The following is a 9,717-nucleotide window of genomic DNA, read 5'->3' as shown; positions in this document are numbered from 1 at the left end:
CTGGGTGCTATGAGACACAGGGTCAAGCTCGAGGTTCCTGCAGCCAAGACCAAATTTTGTCCCTCTGTTGTGGGGATGCTGAATCCGGAGACACAAAACACACATCCCACAAATCCTTCCTGTTGTCATCCCATTGTCTTCTTAGGTCCTGGCTAATTGAATCCAGGGATCTGTCCAATTTTCACAAAGACACATTTACACAATCCTACAGAGACCAAAATTTCATGTCAGTGCCTTGGTCCAGCAACCAGTGAACGCAAGAGATGCTGAGAGCTCTGAGAAGGACCAGCTGAACTGCACTGAGTAGAGACAGGCTCTACCTGCAGTAATGAAATGAGTCAATGCTCCCAAATGGTCAGAATTAGGTTTAATTAAAAAAATAAATTGAAGAATCTTCTGGGTGCTGATTTTTCATTCAGTTCTGTTTAAGTAACGTCCAACAGGTCCCTCTCACCCTTCTACCAAGCTGATCTAAACCTGCACTTGACAGAATCCAGGCCAACACAGGAGGTGGCATCAGGAACCTTGACTCACCCCCCATGCAGATCATTGTCTCCCTCTGGAGCTAGGAAAAAGGAGATTAGGAAACCCTGCTGACATTATTCTTGCAGCAGCACACTGCTTTGCCTCAGATATGCACCATCAGGATAAAAGGATAGAAGACCTGATTTAGATTATTTGGGCCTGATCACAAATTCCTTAGGCTTATGTAAATTAAGCATTTGGGAAAGACTTTTCTCTCTTTGGTGGTGAAACAAGTTCAAATAATGCAAGGACCCTGTGGGCACTTCTTGGAGGAGCTGAATTCTCTTTCCCTCTTCACTTGGGTAGAGAGGATGCCCTGAACTGCTTCAAACTCAAACTGTCTCTGAGCTTGCAACTAAAATTGTCTTTTAGGTACATAAACTAGGCCAACCAAATCACATCTCAAGCAACATGGGTATAAATCCTCCACCCTGTTTCTCATAGGAAATTGCTCCCCTCTGTAGGAACATCAGCTCCAAAGAAAGGTGCAGCACCAGAAGATTTCTGTGACCACACTTCTTTCACTTCCATGGGACAATAAACACCCTCTGCAGAGCTAGACCTAGGCAGAAGAATTCCTCAGCCTGAGCTTCACCCAGACTGAATGCAGGAGAGATCCCAGTATTTTTCCTGGGACCAAGATTAGGGAAGCAGTTAAAGACTCAGCCAATGTTTTTGGAGGACAAACTGTGTGCAGCAGTGTGCAAATCACCCACTGCTGTAGCAATAGCTCAGTGCTTTCCAGGCTGCCTCTGCTAGTCATACTTCAATAGGAAATGAACTCATTCTTCATGCAAGACAAAGGTCTGACATTATCCTTCAGTTTTAAAAATACTTAAGGGGCAGGCAAGAGAGTGGTTTAAGTCATGGTATGTATTCTCTTTCACCTTTTTAAATGTAATATTTTGATGTGTGCTCTATGTTCAAGAAGGATAACTGAAACCTGGGTGATCCAGCCCCAATCCAGCTTTTCCTGCCTCATTTCCTGGAGGCTGGGGTAGAGATCACTCCATTCAAAGCCCCCACAGCCATAAACTGATGTTTCACTCACACTATTGTCCTTTGAGACCTGATGGCAGTTCAGCAATACCTTGTTTACAGCCAGACCCCCAGCAATCTGACTGATTTGATGAGTGCTGCTCCTCCTCATATAAATACCTACAGCTCACTGCTGCTCCACCTTCCAGAGCTCATCATCAATGTCCTCCTTGCTCACAGGATTTGGATGAAGCATCAAGTTTGACCCATCAAACATGAACATTGTGTAGAGCTGCCCATGGGCTCGTCCCACCTCAAGCTGTGGCTGAAGATTCTTGAAGGAGGAATTCCCTGGATTTGGCCATGCTGAGCCAAGGATTTATGCTGGTGAAATGAAGTCTTGCAAAAACAGGGTCTTAAGAAGAGACAAAAAGACAAGCAGCTTGTACTTTAGAGATTTTTAAGTAGATGGGGTTGCCTGTCCATTGCCTCCTCTGCATTTTAGAGGAGCAGGATTTTGTTGACATTTTTGGTGAATAGATGAAATAATATCAATTTGGTACCTGCCCCACCTCACTGCATCCTCGTCCTGGAAAAAACAACCTTACAAAACCCAAATACTGACCTGCCATGAGGGCAGTAGATATATTTCCTTCTTTCAGCTGGGTTTTGTTCATGATGGCAGAGAATGAAAGCTGTGAACAAAGATATTTATTTTTCCTCTTTTTTTCACTGAAGAAATCAGGTCCAATATCCACAGTGGGTTTGGGTGGGCTCTAGCACCCACAGCAGGGACTAGACACCCTCCAGTGCCACTGCCCTGGGATTCCCACTGGGATTCAGTTGGGAATCATGGTGCCATGGTAGGAAAAAGCTGAGCTCCAATCCCCAGCCCAGGAGAGAGACCTGGAGCCCCTGGGAGGTGCTCCCAGTCACATCCACCTTCTGCAAGGGGTGATGAGGAGCTGGAAGGAGTCAGGGTGGGGCTGCCATGAGCAGCAGAGCAGGGGGGAGGCAGGCAGGGAAGAAGACCTGCATGTCACCACTGCCTTCTTCCCCTCGGATGACAGGGTGACAAACTGCACAGTGACACTCCCTGCACTGTCTTGACAACCCATCAGCAAGCTGCAAACAGCAAAGTGTGGCTTGATAAGGGGCCTGGCATAAGGGCTTAGGCAAAAGTGTAGGTAGGCTGGAGGAAAGCCAGCAGTTCACATGTAAACATGACAAGGGTGTTATGTCCACAAGGCTCAGAGATCTGCATTTTGGCCAGATAACAGATACCAATTGTTTTTTTGCTTTTCAAGGACAGAAATGTCACAGCAATATTTATCCAGGATACATCAGCACCCCCAGAGCAATGTTTGTGAGTGAGTTCTGACCCATGTACACAATCCCTCAGCCCTCCCCTATTTGCTCCCCACCTCCCTCAGCCCTGTGCATGGCACAGTGCCCTCCTATGTGTGATCCCATCGACCCCACCATGGTCTGCATCCCTCACATCCCCCCAAAATCCCACCCACCCATACACACAGCAGTGTGACATCACAGCCCTCCTCCTCCCTGAGCCTCGTACTGCTACACAAACCTCGTCCAGCAGGCCTGGGCTGGGATTCACTGGGAGAGAGGGATGCTCAGCTCCCCATGGGAGCTGCCTCTGCTTGGGCTCATCCTGCCACAGCCTCTAGTCTGGGACCAAGCTGACTGGCCCAGCCATCCCTCCTATGGGGTTTCTTGAAGGCATCATTCTGTGATTCATGCCACGAGTTTAGGAAGCTGCTTCCATCAGCAGGGAGATGTGATGGTGCTGCAGGGAGGACATATTTGATTTTATGAGGATCTAGAGTCACTGAAATTTCCCCAACAGAGAGAAGTAACAGATAGTGAGGAAGGCTTAAGAAAGAGATTTGTTGCACCTAATCCCATGTACTTCAGGCACAGGAATGGAATATTTGTGGCCTTTCCACAAGCCACAATTCCATTCCATACAGCTCATAAACACGATGTTTCTTGGCATTAATAGGGACTGACGTTCATTTCTCGTCCATCAAACAAGTCTGGAAGACTGATTCAACCCTTGGAAAAGTTTTCTAATTCCTGCTTCAAAACACTGAATAAAAAGCACCTGCCCTGCCCAAAACACTTCACCCCACATTGCCAGTAAATCTTCCAGAGCAGACATCAGCTCCAGCCTGCATCTCTGTGTAGTTTTCTCCTCTCTGCACAGTACTGCCCCAGAGATGTTTCTGTGGAGCTGCTTTCCTTGTGCCTCTCCACTGAGATTTGATCAGGTTGTTTATCGAGCTTTGTACAGTCTTTGCTATTTAAGGAATTCATAAAATAGAGGTGAACACTTCCAGCCTAGCTGTGCTTTGAGCTACCAGGACAATCATTTAACATGTCCCAGGCTCCTTGGGGCTGTTTTCCAATTCAAAGGGTTCCAGCAGGCTCCTGTTAACCTCCCTGTATGTTAAAGTGAAGTCATTTTTATCCTTACTTCCTAAATTTCCACAGAAGTTCTTCAGTCATGTCCAGAGCCAGGCAACCTGCTGGCTGTGAGCAGTCTCAGAAAGTCAACTTCTTTTCCTGTTTGTGACTTTGCCACTAATAGATGCTGATCTTTCCCAAATCTGCACCTACTCACACTTAATTAACTCAGCTGGTTTACACAGACCTGTGCTGACAGCAGGATTGCTCACACACTGATCATCACAGCTATGAATAAGAGGATCCTGGCTCCTCATCTGCTCTTCATCCTGCTGGGACCATGCACCTCATCCCATCCTTTAAATGCACAAACTGAGTGTCACAGAATTGTGGAATGCTTTGGGTTGGAAGAGACTTTAAAGATCACCCAGTTTCAACCCCCCTGCCATAGTTAGGGACACCTCCCAGTAGACCAAGCTGTTCAGAGCAATCCAAATCCAAACCCACTGCTGCCATGTGCTGACAGCAATGGCTCCCAAGCCTTCTATATGGTTATTTTTTGAGACCCCCCATATCCCCCCTGAATTTCACCTTAAAATTACATGGTGAAGACATTCCATAGTTTGCCACCAAAAATAGTCTGGTCTTTGCTGCTGCTCCTTTTCCTTTGGAGTCTCAGGGACATGGGATTTCACATGGACCACATGCAGTTATTCCTCAGTCCCATAAAGGGAATTTCTTTCCCATACCTTTAAATGACTGCTATGATCCAGCAAGGATGGGGAGACACCTAAATTTTGCCAGCACAAGGTCTCATGTCTGCTCATATGATGAAGGGAAAAGAAGATCAGGAAGGGAGCACTGGCACTGTCAGGTCCATTTGGGGCCAACTTCAAAAGCTGGACTTCAGTGGTCTATTCAATTTCCTTCTACTTTTTCAAGTGAGCCAATTTTCCTTCATATTTCTATAGATTAATTTCTCAATCCATTCTAAGAAATGTGCATGGCAGCAGGGAAGACAGGCTGAGGAAATATCCAACATGACTGACACCAAAGTGACAATTTCCTCTGTGCAGTGACAGGCAGGTGCCCTGTGCATGATGAGAGGCAGAAGCAGAGCTGCTACACAGGTACAAGGTGAGGGTTGGGTGCATTTTGGTCACCCTTAGGTGGTTCTCCAGCATTTTTGGGATCTCACAGGGTAGATAGACTTCCAGAGTCAACCACACAGCTTTCCCAAGGAATAAGAACTTATGGCAAAAGGGAAAGGGAAATGAACTGGCCAAGCTTGCCCATGGGCCACAATATGAGCAACACCAAGCTCTGGAAAAAACACAACTCCCAGAGCATCAGTGTTTTTGTGTGAGTGATGGGAGGGCAGTCTCATGGATACTTCCAGCCCTGCCTTCTTGCACATCCAGCTGCAATCAGTATGTCACAAGAATCTGCAGACAGACAAAAAAATTGCAAAAACATGGCGTGGATTTTTTTTTTTTTCCCTTTCTATGAGCCACCTGCTCCCAGTCAATGTGGAGCACAGCCCTTTGTGTAGAAAATCCAATAAACAAAACTGTAAAGCATCTGTCCTGCAACTGGATCCCAGCCCATGGCAAAGAGTGAATCTGAGCCACAGCAAACAGCTGGGGATAGCATTTCATTCTTGTACTGTGCCTCACAGCCTGTGCACAGCTTCCAATCAAAATCACAAAAGATAGGGGGAAGAGAAAGGTAAAGGAACTCTGCATCATGAGAGGCTCAGGAAGCAAAAGGGGGAAATGGAGTTTGCTATAGTTTTATCATGACCACATGCTACAGGTGAGCAACCCAGCTCTGCCCCTATTAAATTAAAATGCAAAATTTCTGAGGGGCTTGATGTGATTATGAGAAAAAAAAACCCCATAGGTCAACTTCCCCTACATGATAAAGCATCATCCTCAGCAGTCAGAAAGCCTTGACTTAGTGTTTCAGTCAGAAGAGTTCTGAGTCCTGGTAGGCCAGGAGCTAAGCTTACAGCATTCAGGGCTAGATTTAGGGAGTTGCCATGTCAACACACCTCCACCGTTAGCAAGAACACCTCAGAGACTGGGATGTGAACTAGAAGCCCTATTTTTAAGTCTCCATATTCAAATTCAGCACAACACAAACCTCAGACTAAATTTCCCCTGTAACTGGAGAAATGCTGTCCACTTCACCCAAGGTGAAATTTGCTCCACAGCCCCATGACCACCTTGGGCCAATAAAGCAAAAAAAAAAAAAAAATGTCCTTTCTGCTGAGCAGTGGCTGGAACATCCTTCTTCCTTAGAAGAATATCAGCCCGTGGAAAAGTAAATTCACTCAGATATAACATTTCCAAGGGGGTGATTCTTCTCTCTCACTCTCAGAATGGGGGAAAAGCTCTTTGGCAGTATGTAATTTCTTTCCTAATCACATTGCAGTGTCACATACCAGTGAGCTAAGGGCTCCCACAGCAGCGTTATTCTCCAGCATATGTGACTTTGTATAACATGTGCTCTGCTCGGCAGTCATCAGCAGCAGAGAGCAGGAGCATACTTCTTCCTCTATGACATTATTAGGCATTAGGAGCACTACAGAGCAGTGCATTTCAGCTTCTTTATTTTCTCCCAGTAAAAGCAGCTTGGCCACCTGGTGTGCTGCACACACAGTTAAATTCCAAATGTAATGCATTTTGCAGCGAAAGAGATTAGAAAGCTGCTGTAATGAATCTCATTACCAGTGTCTTTATATCCTCATCTAGTTGGAAGCAGAGATCATCCAGACCTAGGTACTGCACATATTTAAAAGAATATCATCTACCCCTCAACCCTGTCTTTGCAAGACAAATTGTTTCCTTTGGCCTGATGTTCCAGCCATGTTTTTCTCAGTCTTAAAATATGTTAGCATCCAGATTTTCTTGACAACTGAAGGCCATATTTCTAAGTGCTCAGCACCCACAACTGGGCTAGATTGTTTTACAAGTGTTTGATTCCCATTTAGACACCTAAAATAAGAGCCAGATTTTTGGATACGCTCAAAAGCCTCCAAGATCTTCCAAAAATCTGGACCTAGAGTTACTCCAGTAACTTGCCAAATTAGTGGAAATTAAAGTAGACAGCATCTCATCATGTTACTCTCTGCAATGATAAACAAGCAAATTTATTGTTGTATCCATTTCAAAGCCCCATCCCCCCTTTTAAAGGCAGCTATTTGCTGGCCTTATTCAAATGCAGGACAACATTTACAACTGTGATTTCTGTGTTAAAAAAAAAAATCCACATTTTCATATCACTGCTCATATGTTCTCAGAAGAAGAGAAAGATGTAATTTAAGCTATATTTGATCAACATTCCCAAGGCAATTCATGTACATACAGAGCGTTATGGCCAGGAAATTTCAATCCAGAAATAGAATATTGGGAACATAACTTCAGCTAGTGGGTTAGAGGGCAGAGTCCTTTGCATCTTTGAAAGCTGAATGCACACATCCTTCCCTGGACCTCACCTGGGTTATGGCAGACAGGCCCCTCTCTTCCTGATTTTTAGTATATGACTGCTCATATATGTGTAATTACATCACTTTGTCATGCTGTAAGTGCTTCATAAGGCTGCATCTGAAATGCAAAGACCACCCCTCCGTTTCCATCCCATCCCTGTGCTCTTCCCTGACCTTGCACTTCAAGAATAGATGTGGGCCAAAACCGATTATCCTCTCGCAGAAATGTTTCCTAAATTCCAAGAATTTTCATATGAGCCTGACAAGCCTCCAGACTGAAAACTATGGAAAGATTCAATCACCAAGGAGTAGTTGTGCCGGAGAATTCTTTAACCAGTTCCAACTAGAGTGGGGATTGCTCTGACCTAAGCTTCAAATTCTGCCAGAGCTGCTCCTCTTCTGCACAAGTAACTTAATGTTTATTAGGCAAGCAAATAAGATTTACTAGCTATCATCTGGGTGGTTGTAATAAACAGACACATTCCCTTCTACTCCTCCCTTGGATGAATCTTCACATTTGCTGATTTATAAGCATTGAGATTTTAGATCAGCCAACTTCTGACTCGTGCTTCTATTTATCTATTTATTTACATAAACTTGTCTGAAATGACTGTTCTTACATGTACACATCTCAATACAGATTAACTCCTTCATCCATTCCATACACTTCAGTGCAAATACACAAATTACAGAAGAGCATTTGAACTTATCCACAGTGGATCTTCTGACTGGATGGGAACACATTGCAAATATCCTTTGTAAGCAAGTTTTGCCCGTTCTAAGGTAAGTAATATATTTCAATGTGAAAATATAGCAGATTGGGATGATAAAACTTGTTCTATAATCAAAACTCTAGAAAAAGACCTGGTTTTAGTTCCCTGATCTAATGATAGAGATTTTCTGTATGACCTTGGGCCAATTGTTTAATGTTAGTTCCTCTGATGGAGATAAAGTCACCTCTTTCCTCCCACTCTGTCTGATGGTATAGTGTTCCTATTTGTTACAACGCCAAAAAAATTAAATTTAGGACTTCAGCTCCAAATTATTTAATGACAAAAATATTTTAAGAAGAGCAGAGAAATGGGGCCAGCCAAATGTGCATGCACCATTAAGAAAATCTCAGTCATTTCAGGTGACAGATTCAGTGCCAAACAGTAACAATACTCACATACATATTCTAAAGAGAGCTTTCAGGTTTCCTCAATAGCCTGTTCTACCAAGGCTGGCTCTGGAGCACCACCCTGCAAACCCTGAGGGCAAAGATATGCTTTGCAGATTATTTAGAGACTAGCAAATAGGAAAGAGATCTGCTGGAAGATGCAAGGAGAATGCCAGGCCAGTGAGAATGCCATCAGTTACAGACAAACACAGAGTGCATTTTATTTTTGAGTCCATGAGGTTTGGTAGGCACAAGTTTCCCATCCCTGCTGCTATCCTTCATCTCCTGCTCCAGTCTATCAGTATTGTAAGCCAGGGTATCGGGGTGTGAAGCACTCCCCATCTGAATGGGCCATTCATCTTCTGACAGAGCATGTGAAATGTCGAGAGATTACACACTGCCAGAGTGAGAGATTCCTTGATGCAATTAAAGCGTGGAGAGCACATAAATCCCGGATTTAAACTGCAGAATCCAAAGAGCCTCCACAACAGGCTGGGCTCAGCACCCTGAAACCAGCCCCAAATCCAAAGGAGAAATGGTGTTTGAACCATGCAGATGGAGGTTTCCAGGGTGCAGCCTTTCCTAACGGGCTGTGGTTGAGGACACAGTGCTGGGTTGTTCTGACAGGTGAGGCAGACCTGGTGAAACAGCCCAGGGAGCAGAGTGAGGAGCAGAGGCGAGATGAAACAGCGATATCTGAATAAAAACGATGTCAGGGAGGCGGTCATGCTGATATAATATCAGCAATGAGAGGGAGAATGTAAGAAAAAGTACATGGTAAATTAAGCACCAAGGCTGTTAAAGGTCCAGTTATTTTCCAGCCAGTTGCCTTCTGATTGTTCGTTAAAGTACAATATCCAGCCCTGAAAAACAGCCAGTGAAAGTTCACTCATTTTTCCTGTTGGCAAGTGGTCACAGGATCTGGAGACAACCTGCCTCCCCGGATCTTGACTCACTGCAGTGATGCCTTGGCCATTAATATTAATATAGAAGCTAATGGTGCAGAATTGGGTGTTTGCATTTGTCCTTCCTGGTGTTTCCTACTCTTGAATGTGGGCAGCACTCCCATTTTTCGTGGGACAGGCACATAGCTTGGTATTGTGTTCGAGCCCTCCCAGAAACAAGATGGGAACACCTA

This window comes from Oenanthe melanoleuca, chromosome 2, assembly GCF_029582105.1.
Source record: "Oenanthe melanoleuca isolate GR-GAL-2019-014 chromosome 2, OMel1.0, whole genome shotgun sequence".
Classification (NCBI taxonomy): Eukaryota; Metazoa; Chordata; class Aves; order Passeriformes; family Muscicapidae; genus Oenanthe; species Oenanthe melanoleuca.
Note: the sequence above shows the minus strand (reverse complement) of the source record.